The sequence below is a fragment of the Neodiprion pinetum genome, chromosome 4 (genome assembly GCF_021155775.2).
Source record: "Neodiprion pinetum isolate iyNeoPine1 chromosome 4, iyNeoPine1.2, whole genome shotgun sequence".
NCBI classification, from domain to species: Eukaryota; Metazoa; Arthropoda; class Insecta; order Hymenoptera; family Diprionidae; genus Neodiprion; species Neodiprion pinetum.
In genome coordinates this window covers 33,696,214-33,721,086 of record NC_060235.2, presented here as the reverse complement: position 1 = coordinate 33,721,086, position 24,873 = coordinate 33,696,214, and the positions used below count along the sequence as shown (strand labels likewise).

General features: G+C 38.1%; 1 protein-coding gene across 10 annotated transcripts in view; it reads right to left on the bottom strand.

Annotated features, from left to right (window-relative positions):
* Nucleotides 1-24,873, bottom strand: part of LOC124218085 (ankyrin repeat domain-containing protein 50-like) — a 141,364-nt gene that overhangs the window by 62,923 nt on the left and 53,568 nt on the right. For 9 of the 10 annotated variants that reach the window (XM_069134959.1, XM_046624484.1, XM_046624487.1 and 6 more), the window contains exon 2: nt 2,548-2,589. The exons of the other annotated variant lie outside the window; for it this stretch is intronic. The gene's annotated coding sequence lies outside the window, so the exon portion shown is untranslated. The remainder of the gene's footprint in view (nt 1-2,547; nt 2,590-24,873) is intronic. 10 annotated transcript variants of the gene reach the window in all.

Sequence of the window (24,873 nt, the reverse complement as noted above, 5' to 3'; positions counted from 1 at the left end):
CGTTTTATCGGTGTAATATAAACCCAAATTAATGTAACTAGCAGTGCAAATTGAAGAATGAAAAATAAAAAGCTTTGATTTAAAACGTTCCAATAATTCATAATTGTGATAAATTCTCGCAGAGCAGTGAGACTGAACAAAATTTTACTCCTGCGCATTATCCACGCATTTGTTAAATATAAATATGTTAAATAGGAAGTAAAAAAAAATGATGTGGCTAAGAGAAAAAAAAAATTCCTCATCTTATGCGAATTTGTAACGATAACACTGTTGACTGGATTGAAAAAGCGTATCTGCATGTATATATGTATGCAAATATAAGGTATGCAATAGTTACCGAATTAAGGATTGTTAAATTATTCCTGTCTTTATGCCTTGAAGAGTGTTTTGTTCGTATCTTTCCTCTTTCTTTTTCTTCTTCTTCATCTGTTGAGAAGGGATACAGCTTGGACGGTCTAAAATCACACTTGGAGTAGAACATTTTCCAATTACGCACATATAAGTAACAAACGACTCCGAACTCGAGGGATTTTGTGGTGACGTTTCCTGACATCACTGACCAACTTATAACAGATAGAAGAAAAATTTTCAGTTAAAAACATGTTTACGGGTTCAAGTTCGTAACGCAAATGTTGAAAAAAAAAAAAAAAACTTCAAACATTTACGATTATCAACGAGATTTCGTTTATCGACCAAGAAAAAATGTCTAAAACAATTTGTATAAAAAAATTTTGGAACTAAAATTCTAAAATTTAGCCATAAGCTCAAATCGACAAAGAAATTTCATACATCGTGTGAAAATTTCATGTCGATCGTCTAAAAATTGACGGAGAATCTGCGCTACTGGATTGAAAACGTGCGTTCGTTCGCTACTTAAATGCGATGAAAAACTTCCGAAACGTTCTTGAAAACTATAAATAATAAACCCTTCGAACTCACAATGCTCCAAGTGTTTTCATTAAAAACAAAAGGAGCAAAAATCAAAGTAGGTATGATTTTAGACCGTCCAAAAAAGTTGTACCCCCGCCCTCAAGGTTCATATTTCACCGTGTGTCGGAAAGCTGAATATTTTACAATTAATATCATTACAAACTGCAGACAAATAAAATGCGCCATAACGTCTGGCGCTGTGAAAACGAGGGAAGGAAACGTGAAAAGATCCGAATCCCTGTGCAGCTACAGAGCAGCCAGAAGCCTTTGGTGCAAAGTGGCCTCGAGGGACCGCGCGCGAGTCTTGAGGACCGTGAAGAGAATTTCAGATACGCGTTTCTAGCCACCCCCAATGCCCCTCGAAATCCCAAGCAAGGGCTGCTGCACAATCCACACTATATTCGAGCAGCAGGCCGGCGTTTGTATACGTATAGAGACGCGATGCTCCCCCTCTGCAACCACCCACACACAGAGTAATTATTGCAGTTATGTATGCACATACACGTATATCGTATGCGTAGGTAGACACGCCATCTATGCGCACGCAAACCGAGCGACCCCTAAAATACAAGATTTTTCCGAGGCACCGCGCATGCCTGTTTATGATGGTTCGCGAAAAGTGTGCGGAATATTATAGGTACACTGAGAGAAATTTTTAGTTCCCGTTACCGCTCGGTCCTTGATTATTTTCGTTTTTTACCACAATCGAAAAATATAGTTCTAGGTAGAAAATGAAAACTAGTTTTCTAGCTGTTACCGGAAAGTCTACTATCCGTTGCTATTCTCTCTCGTTACGATCACTGTTGCTAAATTTTCTTGTAACTGTTGCGAAAATTTAATGCTCGTGCGGCAATAAATTGACGTTAAAGCCTTGTTTAACTAAAAAAGTAGAGTAAGCCTCGCAAACTGATTTTGCGTTGCAATAACCAAAAAAGGATGGACAATAGCGCAAAATGGTTAGGCGTACCTCGTTTTTCTTTATTCCAACAATATTCAAACAGTTTTTTTAACGATACCTATTTTAATCAATTTTTCTAGTTACTGTGTCAAATGAAATTTTTCTCAGTGTATGCATAAGGTGTATAAGTATAGGGTGTGAAAGGGGAGAAGAAAACGTACGCGCGGTATGACACACCAAGTTGAACGTCGTACGTAGACCGTTCCGGAAATATGGCGTGGAAAATTGAAAAAAAAAAAAATATAACATTCAAGTGGGTATGTACTACATAAAATAAGGCACGCGGTACGTGGTACACGGATCGTTGTATATAATAATATTCGTAAGCGTCTCTATTACAGATAGTACACACACACACACACACATATATATATATATGTATATCTATCATATATTGATACGTTTATGCATAGGCGAGACATATTTCGTTCCTTACTCTGTTTTACCAACGTGCCGCGTGTATTTGACAAACATTTTCATATATTGATATATTGTAGGGTAGATCTTAATGTCGGAAACTTGAACATACGTGTAGGTATAATTATAATTATACATCGTAGATGTATCTGTTTTGACAGTATTGTACTTTTTCTCTACGCCTCTCAATTGACGGTACAACAAGTGAAAGTGATCGAATTGAATAACATAATATCACGCACCAGTTTTCACCAAGGTACGATTATACTGCGGTATCCGATCATCTGCAACAAAAAAAAGAGAAATATCAATATAAAGTATACATAGATTCGGTATAAATATAACGTAACAATATATTCGTTGTAAAATGGGTATCATGATATTTCGAACGAGCATCGATTATCATCGTTACGCACCTATACAAGTATGCGTACGAAAAAGTGGCTCACAATCAGAATGGAAATAAAACGTGCGAAGTTGGATAATTCAAAACATATTTTATTCCCACCGCGTAATACACGGAGAGAAAAATTTGAAAAAAATTACCCTGCTGTTACTATAATCGTGATGTAAAAGACACCTAACGCAGTTTTTACCGTGCTGCATCAGAAAAATGCGTCGTCACATTTTAAATTTTGTGCCGCCGAAATACATAGTTTCTAAGCAAGGTAGTAATTTTTTTTCATAAAAACCCATAATTTTTGTAACACGCATCAATAAAAACCGCATTAGGTGTCTTTTGCATCACGATTACAGTAACAGCAGGGTAATTTTTCTCAGATTTTTCTCTCCGTGTATACGAATAAAAGGTATCCAGTTTCATTGAATACGAAAAGAGAAAATTCCTCCTTTACTTTCTTGCACATGCGCGCAGTTAGAGATGCAGATGCAGACGCGGACTCGCGTCGTCGTCCGAGATTTTACGTATATAATCCTCGTATGCGTAAGGTTTATAGTACACGAGGTACGTGGTAGGCGTTGTTCGCTTTATAATTACATTTCCTTCGTGGCCTTGCCGGCAAAAATCCCCGTCGGTTTGCAACACGAGCAAAAAAACTCCAACCAACCAAGCAGACTGCACACGTGTATACCATCTCAGCTCCGACTCCTGGGATTTTTATCATCATTCGATGCAGTTTTTTCCCCACCCCCCCAACTTGGATCTCTCCGCGGTCCGCAACCGGATTTTCAGCTCAGCTGCAGCCGAGAAGAGAATATCTCGAAAGCAGAGGCGTACGTAATCAAAGTTGAACGTTATTTCATAAAACGAATAGCCAAGGAGAAAAAAAAAAAAAAAAACAAAAAGCCGATCAAACAGTCTATACAAATGATTCTGGACGTCCGCATTCCGGTTATCAAGCGATAAATAAAGGTCGCAAAAATTTCTCAATTCCAATTTTTTTCACACCGTTGCAAAATATTTCCGATCCATGTGTATTACTTCACGTTACAAACTCTGCGACCCAACGAAACTGCAAATCCAAACGAACTCAAAGCCGGCCATTTTTCTCCGCAAAAAATACGGAAGATCATAAATCGGTCGCATATATTTAGATAGTCTCCGCAAAAAAAAAAATTATCTCTTTTACACATCGAGAAAAATTTGCCGGAGTATCAGCGGCGAGAAGATCGTCGTATAATAAATTCATCTTCGATCCCCGTAAGCGCACGGGACCGATAGATCTTTGAGTATTACGTTACCCCCGAGGAAAATGATAGTTCGAAAGCAGAAATTTGCTGACCCTGTTTTGTGACCCGCTATAGATTTGCGGCACGTTTTCGATTCCTTTCTTATTTTTTCATACACGTACAGTTTATTATTTTCAGCATATTGTTAATTCACCTTAATTGACCGAAGTATATAATAAACGACTTAGCGGTATGATACATAGAAAAATAATTTTCCAAATTGTTTATCGACATCGAAACGATATTTCGTAAAGACTTGAAATCGCGTGAATAGGATTGGCAGATTTCGTATAGGCGTGTGGTAAAGGTACACGTGAGAAAGAAAAAAGAAGCAAGAAAAAAATGTTACACGAAGAAGGACACGCCCTTACCGAAGTAAGCCGATTATGCAGCAAGGGTTCGGCATGCGTTTGGCACAACGGACTCGACGGAGGGAATTTGGCGAGACCGCGAGGGTAGGTAGGTACATCAATTACCCTAAAACCTCCATCAAGGGGTCCGAGGTATGTCGTTTGCGGCTGCGTAAGTACTTTATTCGCAAATATCTCCGGATGAGGTGAAACTCTTTGCGGTTTATTTCGGTTCACCGTTCAAGAATCATCAATCCCCGCCAAAGTTTCATATATACGTACAGGTATGCGATACGCGTGAGAAATTAATCCCGTTACGTAAAGTTGAAGAAAAAGAAACTCAAAACCCCTTTCAAAAAAAAAACAAATGAATATATATTGACAATTGAATTATTAGTACGATATGAAATTAAAACTTGAATCATAATTGATTTGAATTTTATTATTTATCTTAGGTACCCGTCAGTCGTAAACCGAGGTGAGAAGTAATTAAGATAATATACAGTTCAACGGTTAAAATAGTTCGACGATGAAAAAGTTCCAATCACACAGTTGCTCTGTTAATTTTCCACATTCTCGATATTTTATTCCACCGCATTGAAGATACGTTCGTTTCCAAATTTCGTATCATTTAACGCATCGTCGCACACATTTCACCGGCATTGCACAAACATGAATTAACCGCGATGATAATATTCCAACAACCTAAAAACACTAGAAAAATAATTCAACTAATGTTTTTTTGTCAAAATATGAGCCACGTGAGAAAGAAGAAGAATATTCTCAAGTATCGTAATGGAACAACATAAACGCATACGTCGTAAATAAATTATTACATAAATCTTTTGCCAAACGACACATTAATCAAAACCGTACGTAATGCTGTAATTCTTTTATAAAATATTTCTATCGCGTGTCAAATTACACTTTTTACACACAATTGAGAACAGATTGAAGCAACTGTGGTCCGGTTACGAATCGCAGTTAGAAGGACAGGTCCCAAATTCACCTCACGTCCCTCTCGTTCCTCCCCGAATACGTTATACGTATACATAATATCCGAGTGTTCGCGGTATTACGAATACATTATGTAAAATCCAACATATACGTGAAATATTGACACACACACACACGCACGGACTGCGACTGCAACGAACGCACCGCAATTATATCAAAGGAATACTTTATATATCAGTTTCCTCTCTCTACAGCGAGTATGATGAGGATATACAGTAAGGGATATGTGTATACACAATTCCACATATAATACACCTCCCACATGTACGCACACCAGCTGCACGAACGCACTTTATGCCTTCGTGCCTTGGTCCGCGTATAAAGTCTCAGACATCCGGTACAATACCCTCTCTCTAAGGTTGTGATAGCTGCCGCTAGTTCCTTGCATTGTTCCAAGGTTCGTTTTACACCGCGTTAAACGCAAGAGAGTACACGGACACGTTTGTAACGCCTCTCGTGCCACTCGTTTCTCTACCTTTCTAATACCAAGCGTCTCATTTCCTCGTTTCATCGGCGATCCGTTGAACGTGCGTACATACACGCGTCTTTGCACGTCTCTCAGCTTCGTTCGACAGGCAACACTTTTTTTTAAATTTTTAGTCGTTTCCATTCATCGAACAAAATGACGCAATAAACATAGATTTGAACTGTGAAAATATTAATAAGCACGCTGCAAAGTTGGGAAGAAGAAATTGCCGGATGGAAAGAGTCTTGGCAAGCTGAATTCAAGAGAGGCGAATTATTTAATGTATTTTTATATAATTCGGATTGAACCGCAGCGGTTACGCCGGGAGTAGTTTTTTCTTCCCGGTTGATCCCTTTGCCCCATGCGAAGTTACACACAGGCGTATACCATATACCTGTGCATAAATAAATACAGTCGTCAAAGCTGTAGGTCAAAAGCAATAAAACTTGGAGACGAGTCGAAGACGTTCTTTTCTATACGTGTAATATATGTATACATACAATATGTAATATGTGAAAAGTAGAAAAGCGAGTGAGAACGGAATTGGAAGAAGATGAATATATGTAGGAGAAACTCGCGATGGGGTTACTAAACATGTGCGATGTCGAGGTGGTAAAATTATATGTATATAAGTGGCAAAGTCGTCATCGTACGTGATGCCTAGCCTTAGAGCAGCACCGGCTATTCTCTGACTAAAGTAGCTCTCGTCTTGACTCGACTCGACTCGACTAATTTCATATCCCTAAGAAGGCGGTTGTCGCATGTCTGCTCTCGCTTTATAGACTCGGTACTCGCGATACGAGGAAGAGAGAACAACGACTGTCTTATACAGCGAGGGAAGAAAGCGCGAGACAGAGAAAGAGGGAAAGAGAGAGAGAGAGAGAGAGAGAGAGAGAGAGAGAGAGAGAGAGAATGGTACATGCCTCGCAGTGTATTAACGAGAAGCTCTGAAAGCTTTATGAACAAGCATATAATTATCCTTGAACAGGTAGAAATTATTTAAGCATAATTAGTCGCGAAGCCATGCGAGTAAGATAACCGACGAAAAGTGCTCGTGACAAGCGTGTAGGCATATCTTCCCTATGCCTAAAAGTAAAGTACATGTAACAAATACAGCGCATTCAGGATGCGGAGTTGGCGAAAAAGAAAAAAAAAAGAAAAGTACATGAATCAGCGATAAACGAATGGTCAAATATTCGTGTACACAGTAGGCAATACTTGTACGATTTGAGTAGAAACTTTAGTCATCGTATAAACAAACGGCGAAAAGAACTAAACGAATAAAATAAATACCACTTTCGGTGAGACACCTCGCATTTCAACATACGCGTAAACTTTTGTTATTTGACATTGCGGATAATTGAGATATTGAAAAATATGGCGATTTTACGGTAATAAAACAGCGAAAATCCGGCGCGTACGTCAATTTATAATTAAATTATATCACACATATATATATTTTTCTTTGTTTCTCGAAAGATAGTTTCAACTATGCGATACTAGGTAAAACAATACGTGGACATGTTATATAACAACGAGCCTTGAAAATTGGCAGCATAATTAATACAAAGGATAAAACCGTAGTCAAAACTGTTGTCGCAGCAAGCAGCTCTTCTCTGTAGCTCTCACTGGTTGAACTGATTAAATTTTCAATATGTCCGACGACGCGTTGATATTCTAGTTATCTAGATAGGTACGTAGATAGGTAAACACCGTATACATACATGTTTAATAATATCTATTATAGTTACGTATAACGTTGAAGATACCGAGCAAGCAAGATTGTTGATTTGTTTTTATTCACGAAGCGAGAAAGCGGCAATTTCTCCAACTCGGATAAAACCTGCTCGTTTGACAAGTAAAGGCTGCACCAGCGAATAAGCAATTTTCCAACAAACGTAGTTAAATCGTGTCAAGCGGAAGTCCGTGGGGCTTTATAATATTCCAGCTTCGATTTTCTCCCTTCGCCTAGTTCCTCGGATTTCATTTGAAATAAATTCGATTCCAAAATCGTTCGCCGGTTTATACGATCGAAAGAAACCAACTTGTTGTTAAGAAAACGAAACATGTGTGACGTTAAAATAAAAAAGATATAAAAAATTTATACGGTTCAGTTCAGCTGTCGTACAAGTAACAAACAACTGTCACAGACTGTACCTACATTAATATTCCATCGAACGAAACAACAAGCTCTCGCATATCATATAAACGTGCATGTAACTAGCCTACCGTAGTTATAGTAAAATCCGTTGTGGCAAAGCGATAGCGGATCGAGTTGGATGTCGAAGATAAAAAAAAAAAAAAAAGCACAGCTTTGGTCGTAAACACGAAACTTACGTGTCAAATCCTTATACCTTATACCGAATGGACGGAAGCGCGCGCAAACGTTTCATATTTAATTCATAAGCGCGGTTGGGGCATTGCTCGTATAACATTCATTCATTCGTTATAATATGCGTATACGTTCGGTCATGCAAAAAACGTTTCTTAGAATAAGAGGAAAAGAGAGAGCGAGAGAATGAAAAGGAGAGAGAGAGAGAGAGAGTGTCCGTGCGAGTTTCTGGAACAAGATCACATCGTCGGAAATGGCATGGATCGTACATTTGGCGCCGGAATTCCTGCGCATAGCTCTCGACAGAGATATTAAAATCGAATATCAAAGAGAAAAAAAAAAAAAAGACGAAAATGAAAATTCCCCTCCTCGCACTGTTATCAGAGAGAAATACGACTGATTCATCATCGCGTCATCGCGTTACGAGCGATCCCTACACAGTCATCGGTTTGTCGAATTCCTGAGGCGAAGTCAAACTTCAAACAATTCCACGAAAATGAAATTATACGAACGGTGCAATCATTACGTGTATTTCATACCCGGTGCTGATGCGAATCGTATTTACACGTATGCATACACACATCCATACATATATACATATACATATACATATATTATATATAGTCATTTGAATGTAAAATGGTGAAACAGATACGTTTCATTAAGGCGAACCCACCGCACCAGATAGAATTTAAATTTACACCGACGCGAAAAAGCGAGTGATTTTTTGCACAAAATTCAAATCCATGAATACGTGATGCGATAACGATATTCGTTCTGTCTGAAATCGCGTACTTGAAGCGTAACAAAAGTGCGTGATAAAAAAAAAAAAAAACAATTTATTTCCGATAAAATTCTGACACGCAAATCAAGTGCAAGATTATAATTGTTTTAAGAAAATGTCTAATAAATTTTCACGCCGCAGCAACAACGAATATATCATACGTATAATAATATATAATAGACTTTTTTTTTCTTTACACGCCCTGCGAAATAGGTATTCGATTGATTAGTTCACCGTACATTCAATCAATCCTAATACGCCTTAATTGCTTATAATTGCCCTTGAATATATCTAGACCACTTGCTATCTATTAGACGAAATACATGTAAATATACAATACGATGACGGCCAGACACGAGAGCAGCTGGCGAATCAATTGCAATCGAATCATAGAGAAACCGGCTGGTCGAAATAAACTTAAAATAAATTGCAGAGCGTAACAACAACAACAATAGGTTTTCTTTGCATATATTTCAAGTTTATTGTAATATCGCATACAGCGTATGCATTGCTATTTAATTTTGCAAAACAAATGCTACGATATATCGGTAAATTAATTTTTATTTTTTTCAAATCTGTTCCACCCACATATCGAACAACCAAACGAATACTAAGGATAAGTGTATAATTCAGTTGAAGTAAAACGTTGTGTCAGAAGTGTGAATTATAATTTTCAACTATCGATTTTAAGTTGCGGTAATCGAGTTTTCGCTCTCCATGCCGGAACTTCGATGCGAAATTCCATCGATAAACGTAATGTACAATGGCATGCGTACATGTTCTACGTAATATTATAATTATGTACGAACGAGGTACCCGACTATTTTTCAACATCACATTAATTTATAACAACGGGTTGATCGCCGTGTTTTCTTTGCCGTGCATTTCCCTTGTTTTCCTCGCTTTACCCTTCAGCATACGGGAAATCCGCACGATATTTCTCGAACAATGCATCATTCTCTTCATCCGCTGTTTTCATCCGATGTTTACCCAGTCAGACAAAGTCCAAGTCGGCAAATGAATGCAGTCACAATTTATCTGTTTTGCAAATTCTGCACCGCTGCATAGTAAATACAAAGTCGCGAATTCGACTATGAAACGCACGGTGAAGTAGAAAAGAAGAACAAATAAATGAATAAAAATAACGAGTGTACGAAAATTAACCACCCGTGATACGAGTCTGACAAATCTGAATTTACAGGTAATACACATATACCTGTACAATACGGTATATACGGACGTAAGATAATAAATATTGAAATATATTGTAATTCATCGGTGCATAGAACCGTGGAGGGATACATGCGCACATATAACAACGTGACTTGCTCTACAATCGCGTTGACGGAGAAATAATTATATGCACAAACCGGAGTGCAACGATTGCGAATCGAGTTATTGTACGAAGGGTTCAGGTTGAATAGCCTCGACAGAAGATCGCTACTGCACTTCACTCTGCCCTGCAATCAATCCGTCAGTCGGTCAATCAAGTGTGGAGGGCGCGGTATAATCTCGATGAAATCAAGTTAGGAAGGAAGAATGAAGGAAAGAAAGACAGAAAGAAAGAAAGAAAGAAAGAATAACAGGAACCAACGGGTGGGGGGGGTGAAAAAGTAGAAAGGTCAACAACTTTTTACGAAACGAAAACCTAATTTCTACAGTTTTTAACAAATCTAGAAAGTGTAGAAAAACAGAGGTTAGAATATAGAATGGCAAAATGTAGAATTTTATATAGATTTTAGATTTCGTCGTGCTACGATTGAACCTTTTTATATTTTTCACCTTTCCGTATTACAATTTTCTGTGCTTGTACTTTGTACATTTTAATTTTGAAAATTCGATATTTTGGGCAAGCTTCTATAAATCAATCATTTTAATTTTTTACCCCAACCCGAACCAACGACGTTCGCATTGATCTAAAAATAGCAAACTCCATACCGTACATTCATTAATACTACACTTACTATGCAACAGCATTGTGTGGAATATACTGTATTACAAGTATGATCTAATCATCGACCATAATACCGAGAGCGAGAGAGTGAGAGAGAGAGAGAGAGAGAGAAAGGCCCAGGGTATAATAAAAGGCTTATGAAAATGACGTGTCTATATTTAACCACCGTATGCGAAGCCGGCAATTTACACGCGTGTTATTTATAAAATACAACATCACCTGGTTATAGATATCGGTAATTACGTTCCCGGTATTCATATAAGGCCCGTCGTTATTGCCTGAATCACAAACGCGCGCACACACACACACACTATGGTAAAATAATCATTCGGCATATAATATGTACGAGTGTTTAAAGGAGGGTAACGTTCTCCTCCAAGACACAGCGGACGACAAGACCGGAAGTTCGGATCAAACTTATTACATAATGGCGCAGCTTTTTCATTCCAGTATGGAAAACGCCTAAAGGCTAAAAGTATGCATCGCCACACGCATGTCACCGTATGACGTGCACATGCGGCCATACGCAGAGCTTGTACGACGATGTTACGTATATTTATAACTTGCACTTAAGCCCCCGCTGCTCCTCCTGCGTTGATGCCACGCTCATCGAGTAAAGCTTCTCGTTTTTCGTGAAATATACATATATAGCGACAACTGAAAAGCGGCAAGTAAAAACAGTACAAACAGTAAAAACAAAATTCCCTGACTTTTCCCGATCAGATTCATTGTCAGATTTTTTCCTCGACTAAAATGCTATATAGTAATAGTTTATTAACAAATCTACGAATTGATAGGTATTTAAAAATATTGTCACTATCAACGGTACGGGAAAGTAATTTACATGCCGTTCGTTTGAAATTTTCCAACTCAATTTTTTTCCTAACCAACTGAAAGATTCCCTGAATTTTCCCGGATTTCCAGGTTTTTTCCTTATGAGCTGCCAGCATGAACGTGGCACCATGAATCATACGTCTCGTCTCGCCTCCTCAGTTCGTCCTATTAGTAAAAAAAATAAAAAACATTCTACTTCACTTTCATCAAACGATTAGTAAAACTATGTACGAATCATCGCGTATTTGTGTCTTACAGAATCACATTATACATATAATACCACATGTAAATAATTGTAATCGAATTAGAGATAATAACAGATAAAATACCTGTTACTCGTCTTCGATTAAGCAATTACTGGATGATGATAACAATCAAATTTTTTTCAATCTATTTTTCTTCAAATTCTTATCGAGCATTGTTTCAATCAATCCGTAAGGATGTGGTAAAGACGAAAAAAAAAAAAAAAATAACGAACAACAAAAATAATGATAACTAAATCGATAACGGTATATGCAATATTAGTACATATCGTTGATTCCGAGTCGTTCACTAATCACGGTGCAAATGTGCACGCAATTGCTTTCGATTCTAATCTATGAGCCACTGCAGATCGCATTAGCGATCGCACTCACTAGTTAATCGGAAACAGCGATCTCCGGGCGTTGACAGCTGCGGCTTGGCTGCACGTTCGATTATGACGAACATAATATTGCTCATTATTGCAGTACATCGCACTTGTCAACTCGGGACGTGAGCGGTAATTTTTCTTAGGGTAGAATATGTGTCGGACTCGTACAGTCCGAACGAAAGATCTGCCGAAACCGAACATTTTCAAGTGAAAGATATTCAAAAGCTGTTACCGAATCGCAGTGTCGTTTAAAGGAGTTTAAACGAGATGAGAAAAACGAAAAAAAAAATTAGAAAAATAAATGTTACATCATCGTTAGTTTGTAAATGATTTTTCTCCGAATCACCCCATAGAAAACGAATTTTTATCACAGTTGAATCTCAGCTTATTGAAAAAGTGTTCGATAAAAAATTACTAAGGTATACACAAATTTAAATTCATTCACAAACTTACGTTTTGTTGAAAATCAAGAATTTCAATCATATAAATTTAAATGACATATCTGTTTTTGGCAACGGGTCGAGAATTGTTAAAAAAAAAAATAAATAACTAATTAAACGAAGTCTGAATCAATGAAGATTGGGACAATCAGTACGATGTGTTGACGTTGTATTTTCGATGTTTTGCAACGTTAAGAAGATCGATCTTCTTTGAATTACCTTCAACCCAATCATAACCACGTTGTTTCACAATCTAAACATCGAATTTTTATTTCTGCCCAAACAACTTGAAGATTTCGCGCGTACCTTGGACTTTACTTGGACTTTGGAGTCTTGCAAAGCATAGCGATAGAAATCGAGAATCGATTTTCCACACATCTTTCGCCCCGCTCCTCAGGGATGGTGTTGCTGATGTTATTAATATATCAGACGATCCAGGTTTAAAACAATTTTCGGTGTCATCAAACACGCTGATATTAAAAAAATTCAACGATCAATGAGGAAATGTAATTTCACATAGAGCTGTTATTACGCGTAACATCATCGATATATGTAAATTAATATATTATACGTAATAATATACAGCGCGAAAATTTCGCAAACATAATTATGCAATAGCAGAGGGAAAAAGCAATCTGTAAAACAAAAAAAAACAAAAAAACAAAAAAAAAAAAACAGAAATGATATTGTGCAATACTTTCACCATCGTATAATATACAGATAATAACGTGGACCGGGACCGGAATAAAAAAATCTGGGTTTCTCGGTCACGGGATGGAATTTTTATTACATATATACGTGCGAAAGAGTTCGCTTCGAGTTCTCCTCTGTGCCATGCGGTTTGCGGTAGTAATTCCATCAGGGCGTAAAAATATTTTTACACCTTTGAACTATATAACCAAGAATAGTCACAACGTTGAAGTTATTAACGCTAACCTGACTAAACCTTACGAAAAGAATCGTTACTTTGCAATTTTCGAATGAATTTGAAGGAGTTTGTTTTTAAAAATATGAGCACGTTCTGCTACTATTAAGTTTTTCACAAATTTCAGATAATCTTAGAGGTGCGCAAAAAACAGTTTCTTCTAAATACGCATCGTCACGCTAAGGTTACTAACTTCAACCTAATGAATAGAGTCGTACATATAAGTTGGCTTTTTCACAGACGTTCTACGAGAACCTTATGCGTCATACCCGAGAGTCATACAGATTTTTTGTTGTTACAGATTCGAATCCGTGCAGCTGAGCCACGTGACCCGATAGTACGCAAGACTTCGATTTTGCGACTGGATATGTTTTACACCGTAAAAACTTTCAACGAATTAGGCCCCTAGAAAGTGAAATGAATTCTTGACATTGCATTCTCCCAATTTTTCCCCGCTTGCAACAAAAAAAAATCTACAAATTACGTAGTAATTTATTACTTTTTTATTATTCTATAAATTACACAATACGGAAGTTCGCATAGTCTAAGCGTAAGGAATTGTCCTGCGCCTGTCATATAGAGACGACTGTACAGACTCGAGGACCGGGAAAATTGAAGTCGATCAACAGCTCCAGAATTAAGCGTTATTAAACCTATGCATTTACGTAAGGTACATACGTATATTTCGGAGAGAGAGGGAGAGAGAGAGAGAGAAGACTCGAGTGGGAATTACCGTCAGACACGCACGCGCTCGAGTGTAACTGCATTTTGATCCTTTGATCGTTCATCTCGCGATTGGATATCCATGCACGCCTACAGTGCCGCTTCGTACGGCTTATATACCTATACCTATGCCTATGCGCCAATCTACGGCTATGGCATTGCCATGCGGTAAATACCATTCGTCAAATAATCGCCGTATTGCAAAGTTTACATCAACGTCCAATTTGAAATTTCACAACTGTTCTGAACATTCTCCGTTCGGGGAATATATCTGCCATGCTACTATGTCATTATTATAATCCCGTACTAACACGGACATTTGTAAACCATAAAAATGTTGAGAAACAAACTATGCCATCTCATTATCCCCAGATGTTAGAACCGATGCGCGTGTCTTCGCTTTGTGAGATACCGATCGTTTCGCTCTCATTTTTGTGATCTCAATTAAGCAAGAGTATAATGTGCAGGTAACTCAAATGCGGTAACGGCCTAAAAATTCTTCACAACCGATGAAAAAGCGAAATGAAATTGTCAATTGCTCGGTTTAATGGGATTCAAATTTTGGAGAACATGTCTCACGTACATCGCACGATAACAATTGATAAAAGGATTTTATTTTCTTCAAACCGGAGGCACGGATTATTGCCAAATATTTGTAAGCCCTTATTGTTATATAAGACGCCGAGCGTCGACTTGTGCAACACGACGAATGACAGCGTGTAATTTTTTGAAAAGCGTGGCTTCGCTTCATCTTCGCCCCGCGCATTTAGAGCCATGCATCGGGAAACCACTATTTGTTTAACCCAGTTCTTGCGGCAGCAAGACCGAGCGCGGAAACCTCACCTTCTCTGCACAGGTGAACCTGAGAACCAACCAGTGCACCTTGCATGCACAATGCATACGTGATACGTGCATGTATATAATAATAATAGAGCGCACGCGGTACTCGAGTAAAAAGGGAAGAATAAGGCTCCACGGTTACGGAAGAAAACATCAAGAGGTGGCCAGCCACTGTTGCTTGCTGCTGCTGTAGGTGGATGAAAATAATTCATCAAGGAGGTTGGTATAAACTTTTTATCAATTTTATTACCAGATATAATCGTACTTGTACGAGTATACCGAGTATTTGTCCATGGCAATTATTATATTCGTAAGCTGCGGAGTCTTTTTCAAAAATACCAAGACAAATGGTATTTATTTGCACAGCAGATACGAGCTCGGATAACGATGCGATTGCTTCAAATCGCGTCTAAAATGTTCAAGTTTGTTAAAAAAAAAATAAATCGTTTAATTTCACTCTGCAATGACGAGATTACAAGTATCCTACATATTTAATGAATTTTTTCATCCTCGCGTTCGGCATTACATAGCAGTGTCTGGTCTGACGTTTAAAACATCCGTCGCTTTCATAAATTTCTTTTTCCCAGCTCAAGAGTATGTGTAATAACTCAAGAGTTTCATATACGAAGCTCTGTTTTCCGTTCACATCCCATCAATGTCTCTCCATCTCTCTATTTCATTGTACTCGGTAATGTGCAAATATATATATATATATATATGCATGCATAAAAGAATTGTCGGTTTCCTGCCCATCAGCTGCATTCGCCAGCGATTAGAGCTGCGGAGTGTGCTCCCACTTTCGTACGTAGGCAGGTATTATATTCGTGAAATTGAATTCTGTCATAGAAATTTAATAATGGAATTAGAACGAGAGATGAGGATGATAATGGATTCGCTGATTGGATAAATCGAGCAGTCGATATTACCAACTGCAAATTTACAATTACACACACACATATATATGTATGTATGTATATGTATATAGCAAAGTTGAATTATTCATACGCTGCACGATGCCGTGCTATTTTTGTACATATTCCGACGCCATCGTCCCAATTTTACTACAAACTGCCGAGGCCACGTCTCCGGTCACAAACATTTAGATCATCGCCGCGATAACAATTAAACTCCGAATCCGTATCCGCGTCGTGATTTACGGTATAAATTCCAATGTTCGACCAATTCCGCAAGTGAACTTATTAAAATAATAATGATGTTACAATAATGAGATTTAAAAAAGTAATACAACCGTTAAGAAAACTCTGGTGGTGGTTATTTCAAGAATATGTATAAATAAACGCGGAAGCACAGAAATCGGGTTGAAGGAAAAAGCATTCGGAGAGCGCTTGACGCGTCTCGACAGCTTTCAGTGCGGTACCTAAAACCTACACAAAGCGTATATAAGACTGCAGTTTGTTCGCGGAAGAAGGAGAGGCGTGAGTTACACGCGCGAGTTAGAGAGAGAAATGGAAAGAGAAAGAGAAAGAGAAAGACGGAGAGAGATACTCTATTTTTGAAAGAACATTCGGGTAAACAGCTTATACCGACCTCGTGTTCTTCTCGTCGAGAAGAAAACGTGCCGAGTAAGTGAACTGCGGTAAAAACTGAGCCTAGAGAGCTGTAAGCAGCCAGGCCAATGTATAACTGCACTAAATTCGTCCGAATTGTCGCTTCTTATCCTCTCTCTAGGCGTTAATAAATAATTCGATATTAAGCGACCCGAACGCGTTTCTAGATATCGCTTGCGTACAAAAAGCGTTTCACCGTTTCTTTTTATTTCGTTGCTCATTTTCAGCAACATGTGCGCATTTTTCATATTCAACTGCGGTACGGTGTCGGATAAAATAATTATTCACAATTCGCTGCGCACCGAACGAATGTTCGATTCGAAATGATTTTAGCAGCGCAGCGTCGTTCCACGCCATTTTTCGCGATTTCGTTGAATTCGATTTCCTCTAACTGTAATTACCACGACCGCACGAGATTTTAATAAATAAACTCTCCCTACCGACTCGAAGTGTGCTAATTTAGCTACAGAGAAAATGATACGAAGTCTATCACGCAATAATCAACGCATATACCGCGTAACCAGGTATTTCGAAAATAAGCAGGCTTGAAGCTTTTACGAGAGATAAAAAAAAAAATATTACAACTTCTTCAAAATAAATAATTTATATTTTCTTTGTCGCGAATAAATAATTTTCTCAACGAAAAACTGGAATAAACGGCAGGATCAATATATAATAAATAAATGTAACACGTTAGATAAGCGATCCCGCGTATACATATAGTACATAACGAATAAGAGAATCAGTACGCATACAATATACATATATTTGCGTGGCCTGAATGATGACACAACGTTGGCGTCTCGTCAACTCGTTTAAACATCGAGCTGACTAACTTCCGCGCCGCGCGTTCACAATCGTTAATTCATGGCCTTCTCTCACTGAGTTCACATCGTATGTGTATGGAATATTTCTCGCTTTTCTCACCCGTAACCTCCTAGAAACCTTGCGTATATTGCGGTTAGTGTGAAAGAAAGAAAAATAAAAAAACAAAAATGTACACTCCGTATAACGATTGTAACTATTCTCTCTATCGTACCGAATAATATCTACAGCGCCGCTTTGCCGGCGAATGTCAAGCTTAAATGTCCTGCAAGTAGTCATTGTGTCTGTTGCAGCTGTCGTGCTTTACGATTAAGGCCAGATCCAACCGCGGAGTCGACGATCAGTTTGTACGTACGTCGGATCGTCCAACTGACATACATTCAAAGACCAATATCCGGCATTTTACAAGTCCTTGGTCAATAATTTACGACCATACGTTTAATCTATAGACATTGGGGTGTTTCGGAAAAAAATTAATTTACGATTTTCCAACGTCGTATCCCCTGAAAAGTTTTCTTCAGATCAAAAGAATGCTTCTATGAAAAGATGAGCGTTCCACGTTATGTGGATGATCGTGCTCATTTGGTTTTTTACTTTTTTTCACATGTTTGTGAATTTATGAGGAAACACGTTGCAGCACTAAAATTATTATTATTTGTTTTTTTTTTTTCAGACATTTATATTCAACCCAAAGATAACGATCCATAGCACGATATATCAACCGGAAATATTGTCCTTCTAAATTAAAGTTTCATGTTAAATTATAACTATTTTATAAGATTGAATTAAAACACTTCTCAAACATCAACCGGAGATTTAACATTACAAGTGTGTTTCTTCGTAGTGAGGTAAATTGATATTACGATAGATGTAAGCAACGAACGAAATTTTTATTCGCGATACTTCATAATTTTGAAAAAAATGTAAAAAAGGTAAGGATCATAACGTAAAACACTCATCTTTGGACAGAATCTTTCTTCTACGCTAAAAAAACTTCTCAGAGGGAGCCACGGTGTAAAATCGCAAATTATTTTTTTCTCAAGCACCGTAATACAAATACTTCCTACTCAGGTGCAATCAATATTTCCCAATGAAACGACGATTTTTCGTCACTTGATACTTAGAAAGAGAAAATTCATGCAATTCGTAAAGTGCATGCATGCATGCACTAGGTACAGGCATACCCGCAGATGCATTCCAACCGCACCTGTGTAAACCGGCAGCAGCAGGTATAATGTATATAAATAATAGGAAACTATTTCATAAATGTATCAGAGAAAGAAAACGGGGGTATTCGTCAAGCTGCCTTAGTTAGCGGCTCGGTGCAGACACGAGAATGGTGAAATCCTGTGGCACACCACCACCACCACCACCACGTGGGTGATATGCCTAAGCTACCACAGGCAGGCACATGTGACTGCGTGCAAGAGAGTCTGACAGGAAGTAGCCGAGATACGCGAGATTGCCAGAGATAATAGATAATAGACACATAGTAAGTGTAAGGCGGCGGCCAGTCGTTAAGTCACACAACTGTAATAATAAAAAGTTCCAACGGTCTCTTATCATTTTAAATTACTGCAGGGGAGGCTATTAACCCTGCATAGTGAAACAACTTGTTATAGTTGCACCGCATCGTAAACCAGTACCAAGAAGTATAATAATTGACTCGGTCGGTTTATTATCCACATACGCGATTTTCCTGATTTTCCGCTTTCCCGCAACGTGTGCCAGTAATAGAAGCTACCTGTAATAATTTTCCATTTACCGCATATATAGTAGAATGAAAAAGAAAACTGATATTACATACAAGGCGCGGATGGTCAGTTTCCACTTTTATCGATAATGCGGTGTGAGTTGGTTTCGAAAAATACTCCGGCGATCCAGTTAATGAGAAAATTCATCACGGACCTAACCGCGGTTCTTCGATAGTGGGATATTACTTATCGCCATTATTGCCACAATTATTATTATTGTTATTATTGTAATTTCCGGAAGCCGCCCGAAGCGTGTTAACATCATTAGGCTACGTGGAGTCGTTGTATGGTTGGTGCTCCTCGATTCTAGACGAGTGGTCACACGAACCAAATTATTTTACACACTCGCTTTGATCATTAAGATTTTTGATTATTAAACCAGACTCGTGAGTAAATTGATAATACGTGAACACGAGTAACGATACACATATGCGTCACACCCGGGGAGAGGGGTTAATCATTTATCAATTTTGGTGTACACCTGATTATATATATATATATATATATATATACACACACACACAATACGTTTGGCAAAAGAATAGCAAGAATTGAGTGGAGTAAATTCGTTTGCAACTTCTGTAACTACGACTCACAGATTTTGGACTATAACGTAGCGCATGTGTCAGAATAATATGAATCATATTTTACTCTGCATAAAAAAGCACACGTATTGTACATACATGTACAGGGATTAAAAATTTTCAAAAAGTTAGCGGTGCAGAGTTATGTCAGCAACGACGATAACGATCGATTTAAGGTGCGACGTAATTGGCTTAATGGAATTCAAAATGGACCGGATAGCTGCCGCTGCTGCTTATTAATGGGAGTACGTAACAGCCATCGATACAACTCTCTATCCATCTATCTATTGATCTATTTATCTATCTCTCTCTCGCTGAATAATCTATCTACATCGGCCACCGCTGAGGGAAGTGTATCGCATGTACCCACCATCCGGTTACATATACCTGCACTGCATGTACCTACTGCACGGTATCAAACGACGTTACAGAGCTCCGTCCAATCCTCAAACGAGTCGTTATATTTGCATAACAATTTCGTCCAATATACACACCGTGTTTAATTCGGAGCGATCAATGAAACATACATTCAAATTCGCACAATATTAACGATGTTTAATGAAAGAAGAAACGAAAGTAAAAAAAAAAGAAAAAGAAAAAGATCTTCGATTGACCGGGACGACGTTTGGATCGCGGATATAGACGTGACCAAGCCCGTGTTATCCGTTAAAGAATCAATGTATGCAAACTTGCGTACCTACGCATACATGCGACGTGTGTATAATTGGCGAAGTTCAATCTCGGTAAAATCGATGGACTGACGATAACGTTTGCGAGTCGATTAGGCGCCAACAACCGGCCAAGCCTTCCTTCTTGGCTCATCTCGTGAACGAATATATTATACCTATGGCAATGACACGTGACTACAACAGAATGACAGAACAATCATGGGTTCTTTGACGTATCAATGTATGAACAATCGATTATAAGCATATTATCGATCACGATGTTAAGATCTGCCGTTAACTTTTTCATCGAGGCTTCGTTTCATCGTCAAATGTCAATATTATTTTATATTCCCAGCCAATCCTTTCGATGACTCGGTTTGTTCTTTTCTTTCTTTTTTTTTTTTTTTTTTTATGAAAAGTTCCACCATTGCATTACACTTTTCCCTTTTGCCATTATTGCGTGCACACGCGTTCAGCAGTAGCGAAGTATCGTATCAGTTTCCAATTACATTTCTTATTAAAGTTCGCTTTCGAGCGTAACGAGCATTACGTCACACGGGAGAGGCAATTGCGTGATTGACAAACATACATGCATCCTGTGCTCTCGAATACTAATGCGCAGGTAAATAACACTACGGTCAGTCAGTCATTCGTGCAACAGAAAATTCTCGCTGTATGTAAACATTACAGCGTTCCAGGTTCGAATACCGTGACGATATCAGGAGAATGTAGGAAATAAAAATACCACAAATGCGACACACATGCCGCGAGAGATTTATAATCATTGAGCGATTCGATAAATTCATCGTGGTTTTTTAATTTTCTCGACCGCTGCCTTTGCAAAGCAGAGTTTCGTTGGATTTTATTAAAAAATTGAATACATCGGTAGAAGAAATATAATCAAACAGTGAATTGTACATGTTCGATAATATTAGACGTTCGTTATTAATCGAAACAGTGAGATGGGGTGAAGCAATATCGTCGTTTGTTCATCGTCGAAACGAAGTTTACTGGTAAAAAAAGCACGATAAAAGAGACATCAATGACAAATATAGACAGCTAGTTTACGACGTTAAAACCAGCGGTAGAAAAGAACGTTGCAAGTTTTATTTCCATATTTTTTATTTTATTAAAAAAAATATCCATTTTTCCTTGCATTCCTTTACCATCGATCCTCGTCGTTGTTTCAAGGATTCTGCTTAAGGCTCAGCGATATCCTGAATCGGGCTACGTTCCTCATGAAAAATAAACAATCTGAAGCGCGTTTTCTACCATTCCATTCGTCCAAATCCATGAGCGTCAAGCAGTCAGTCACTCGGCACTATTACGGCGGAAGATGGCGAGTCGGATATCTCCACGTTGGTTCGTCGAATAATTATTCATGTCTATCGATTTCATAATGGACATTATTTATTTATACGCAGGATTGACGTCTCTTATACCGGGCTAGCCATTCCGAGCCACTGATTATATTTTCACCCTGCATCACCATCACTGTCCCGGTATTTATACACTTTCCGAGGTTCCCACTGCAGCGATCCAATCAATATTTCAAATTCATTCAAAACATTAAAAGTAAAACTTGTTCGGATCTCCATATCTTATCATTACAACTGATTGAATTATTTTCGGACCGCACTATTAATTATTATTGGTTATTATAGTCGGAAGAAAAATTCAACACGTATAGTTAATTCAATATGCACAGGTATTATAGCCATCATATATCTATCTTGTGTCAACATACGACTCAAATCTGAAGTCTGTAGCTAAACGTATAATTAACTGGTCTTGCATGAAATGGGATTGTAAAATTAGTGAAACTTCGCAACCAGCTTCGAATCAGTACCTAGATATATATATATATCATTTTATTATATATTCATTCAAAAAGTATTATTATTCCAATGCCACGAACAATCGATGTAATACGTCACGGTTATCTTCAAAATTGTATAATATACAATTGTATACGCGTATATTACCTACATTTATGCCCGTTACATAAACGGTTTCAATGGAAACAAATTTACGACTTGAATGTATTTTTAACTACTTGAAATTCCACCTATATATATAAAACACATATCTACGTATAATCCTAATTCCGTTAGCTACGAATACGAAATTTTAAGAGGATGAAATATATCCGCCGTTACGCAACGTTGCAATTTATACTTTCGTACAAATTTAAACACTCTCTTCGACGACGTAATACGTCATGAAACGTGCACGATAATGTATACTAGAAACAGCACAACATTTTTTTTTAAATTCAAATCTTGACTCGCTTCGATCGGTATCCAGTTAAATTATTATTATTATAATTATACGTACATACAAATAGAACCAGATTGATTTCGCATCAATTACCGACTGCAAGACTATACTTTACACCCGATACAACTCCGAGTCGATTGGATAATTACGTAGGATCGTACCTACGGAGAATACCTAATGTCCGTGAGAAATTTTTCCGGCCGATGTGGTGAAAGAAGGAGGAAGAAAAAAAAAAAAAAAAAAAACAACGAAAAGAAAACCTTAAATAGATAGACGAGGCGAGGTGATCGCCCCGTGTAAGGCGGTATCAAATCGATTCTCGGACCAAATATTCCCCCCCCCCCCCCCCCCCCCCCTCCCGCCGTATAATTCCCAAGAGGGTGCCTCGGATGGATGCCGGGGGGTTTCAAATGCCCCCAAAGCGGTTAGTCATACTGTCACCCGCCTGCGGCAGCAACGAGCCGCGACACACTTTTCTTTCGCTCCTCGTCCATCGATAAATTCAATTTCGATTTCCCGCCTAGCTGCTGCTGCTGCTGCTCAATCGCAGTTGAAAACGGTACGCGGATCATATTCGTAACTCGGTAGGTAGAGCCGTATCTGAATTCAGAGTATAAGGAGGGTGGGGCTAGCAATAAGCATGTGGAAAGATTGAGAAGTGGAAGGGTCGTAATATCCGATGTTTCGAAAACGTGAACATTTTTTTCAAGAGATATTTTGAAATGTGAGAAGTCGAGATACAGCAAAGTCAAGATACGCGCAGAGAGGTTGAGTTTAGAGTACCAAAGTATTAAGAATAGTGACAATTGTATGTTTGGACTTGCTGTATTATTATTGATTTCAACGATTGATATTTTGAAATTAGATGAAAAAAATTTAACCTTTGTACATTTCGAACTGTATTGAACAGGTTTTCGCGTCTTTGAAAATTCGATATTCTAACTCGTCTGTTATCTTATCTTTCCGCATTTTTACTCCCAGCCGGAGTATAATAAGCGACAGTTAAAGATACGTGACAAAAAAGAAGAACGTAATACCGAACGGAAAATCGGTGATATTTTTTTAAAAGAATTTTCCAGAATCCCCTGAGCACACATTTTTCATTATTACGTACCCGTACGTTATATCCGGCACCGCAACTTTGCGGTGTTTTCCAAATAAAGACACAGCGAAGCCGTCACGCAACGGAATCCCCGCGATGCTTATAAAGGTCTCTAGACTCCTGCAGAGTTTCTAGACCTTGGACGACGCTCAGGTAGGAGGAAATTGTTCTAAAAAGGCTCGCGTGGGATTCGGTATCAATTATTCAAAGGCAGCTAGCCGGTGTGTTCGGTCTGTCCTTCCATGAACCGAATCAGTTTACTACCGATAAACGTTACGCGATCAATTTTACTTTTCACGCTTTACATCGTACAGCGCAATGCGTGAAAATTGATTTTGTTTACAGTATAGCCCAGATTTTGGTTGAATGTTTATTTATCTTGAATCTTCATTCATATCCCTATTGGGCAGAAAAAAAAGAAATGCGTAAAAAAGGGAACTTTCGCTGTATTTTCAGCTGTACAATGTTAGATAAAGTTGATTATTTTTTTTTCTCCTAAACACGTATCATACACTGTACGTTACAAAGCCTTCTGGTAGATGAAGAGAATAAAATAATTTTGTGGAATTGAATATAACATTGAAAGTTTGAAATGAATTCCTGCATCATTGAAAACTAATGTAATAATAATATTAATAATAAAGGAATAAATAATCACCTACAATGCAATATATATCTATAGTTATAACGTAAATTCGTGACCGGATCTCAGACGATCTTGCGATATTTGCAGAAGATCTCGTTGTACGTATGCTCGGATATCTGTACGAAAAGAAAAAAAGAAAATAAAAATAAAACGAAT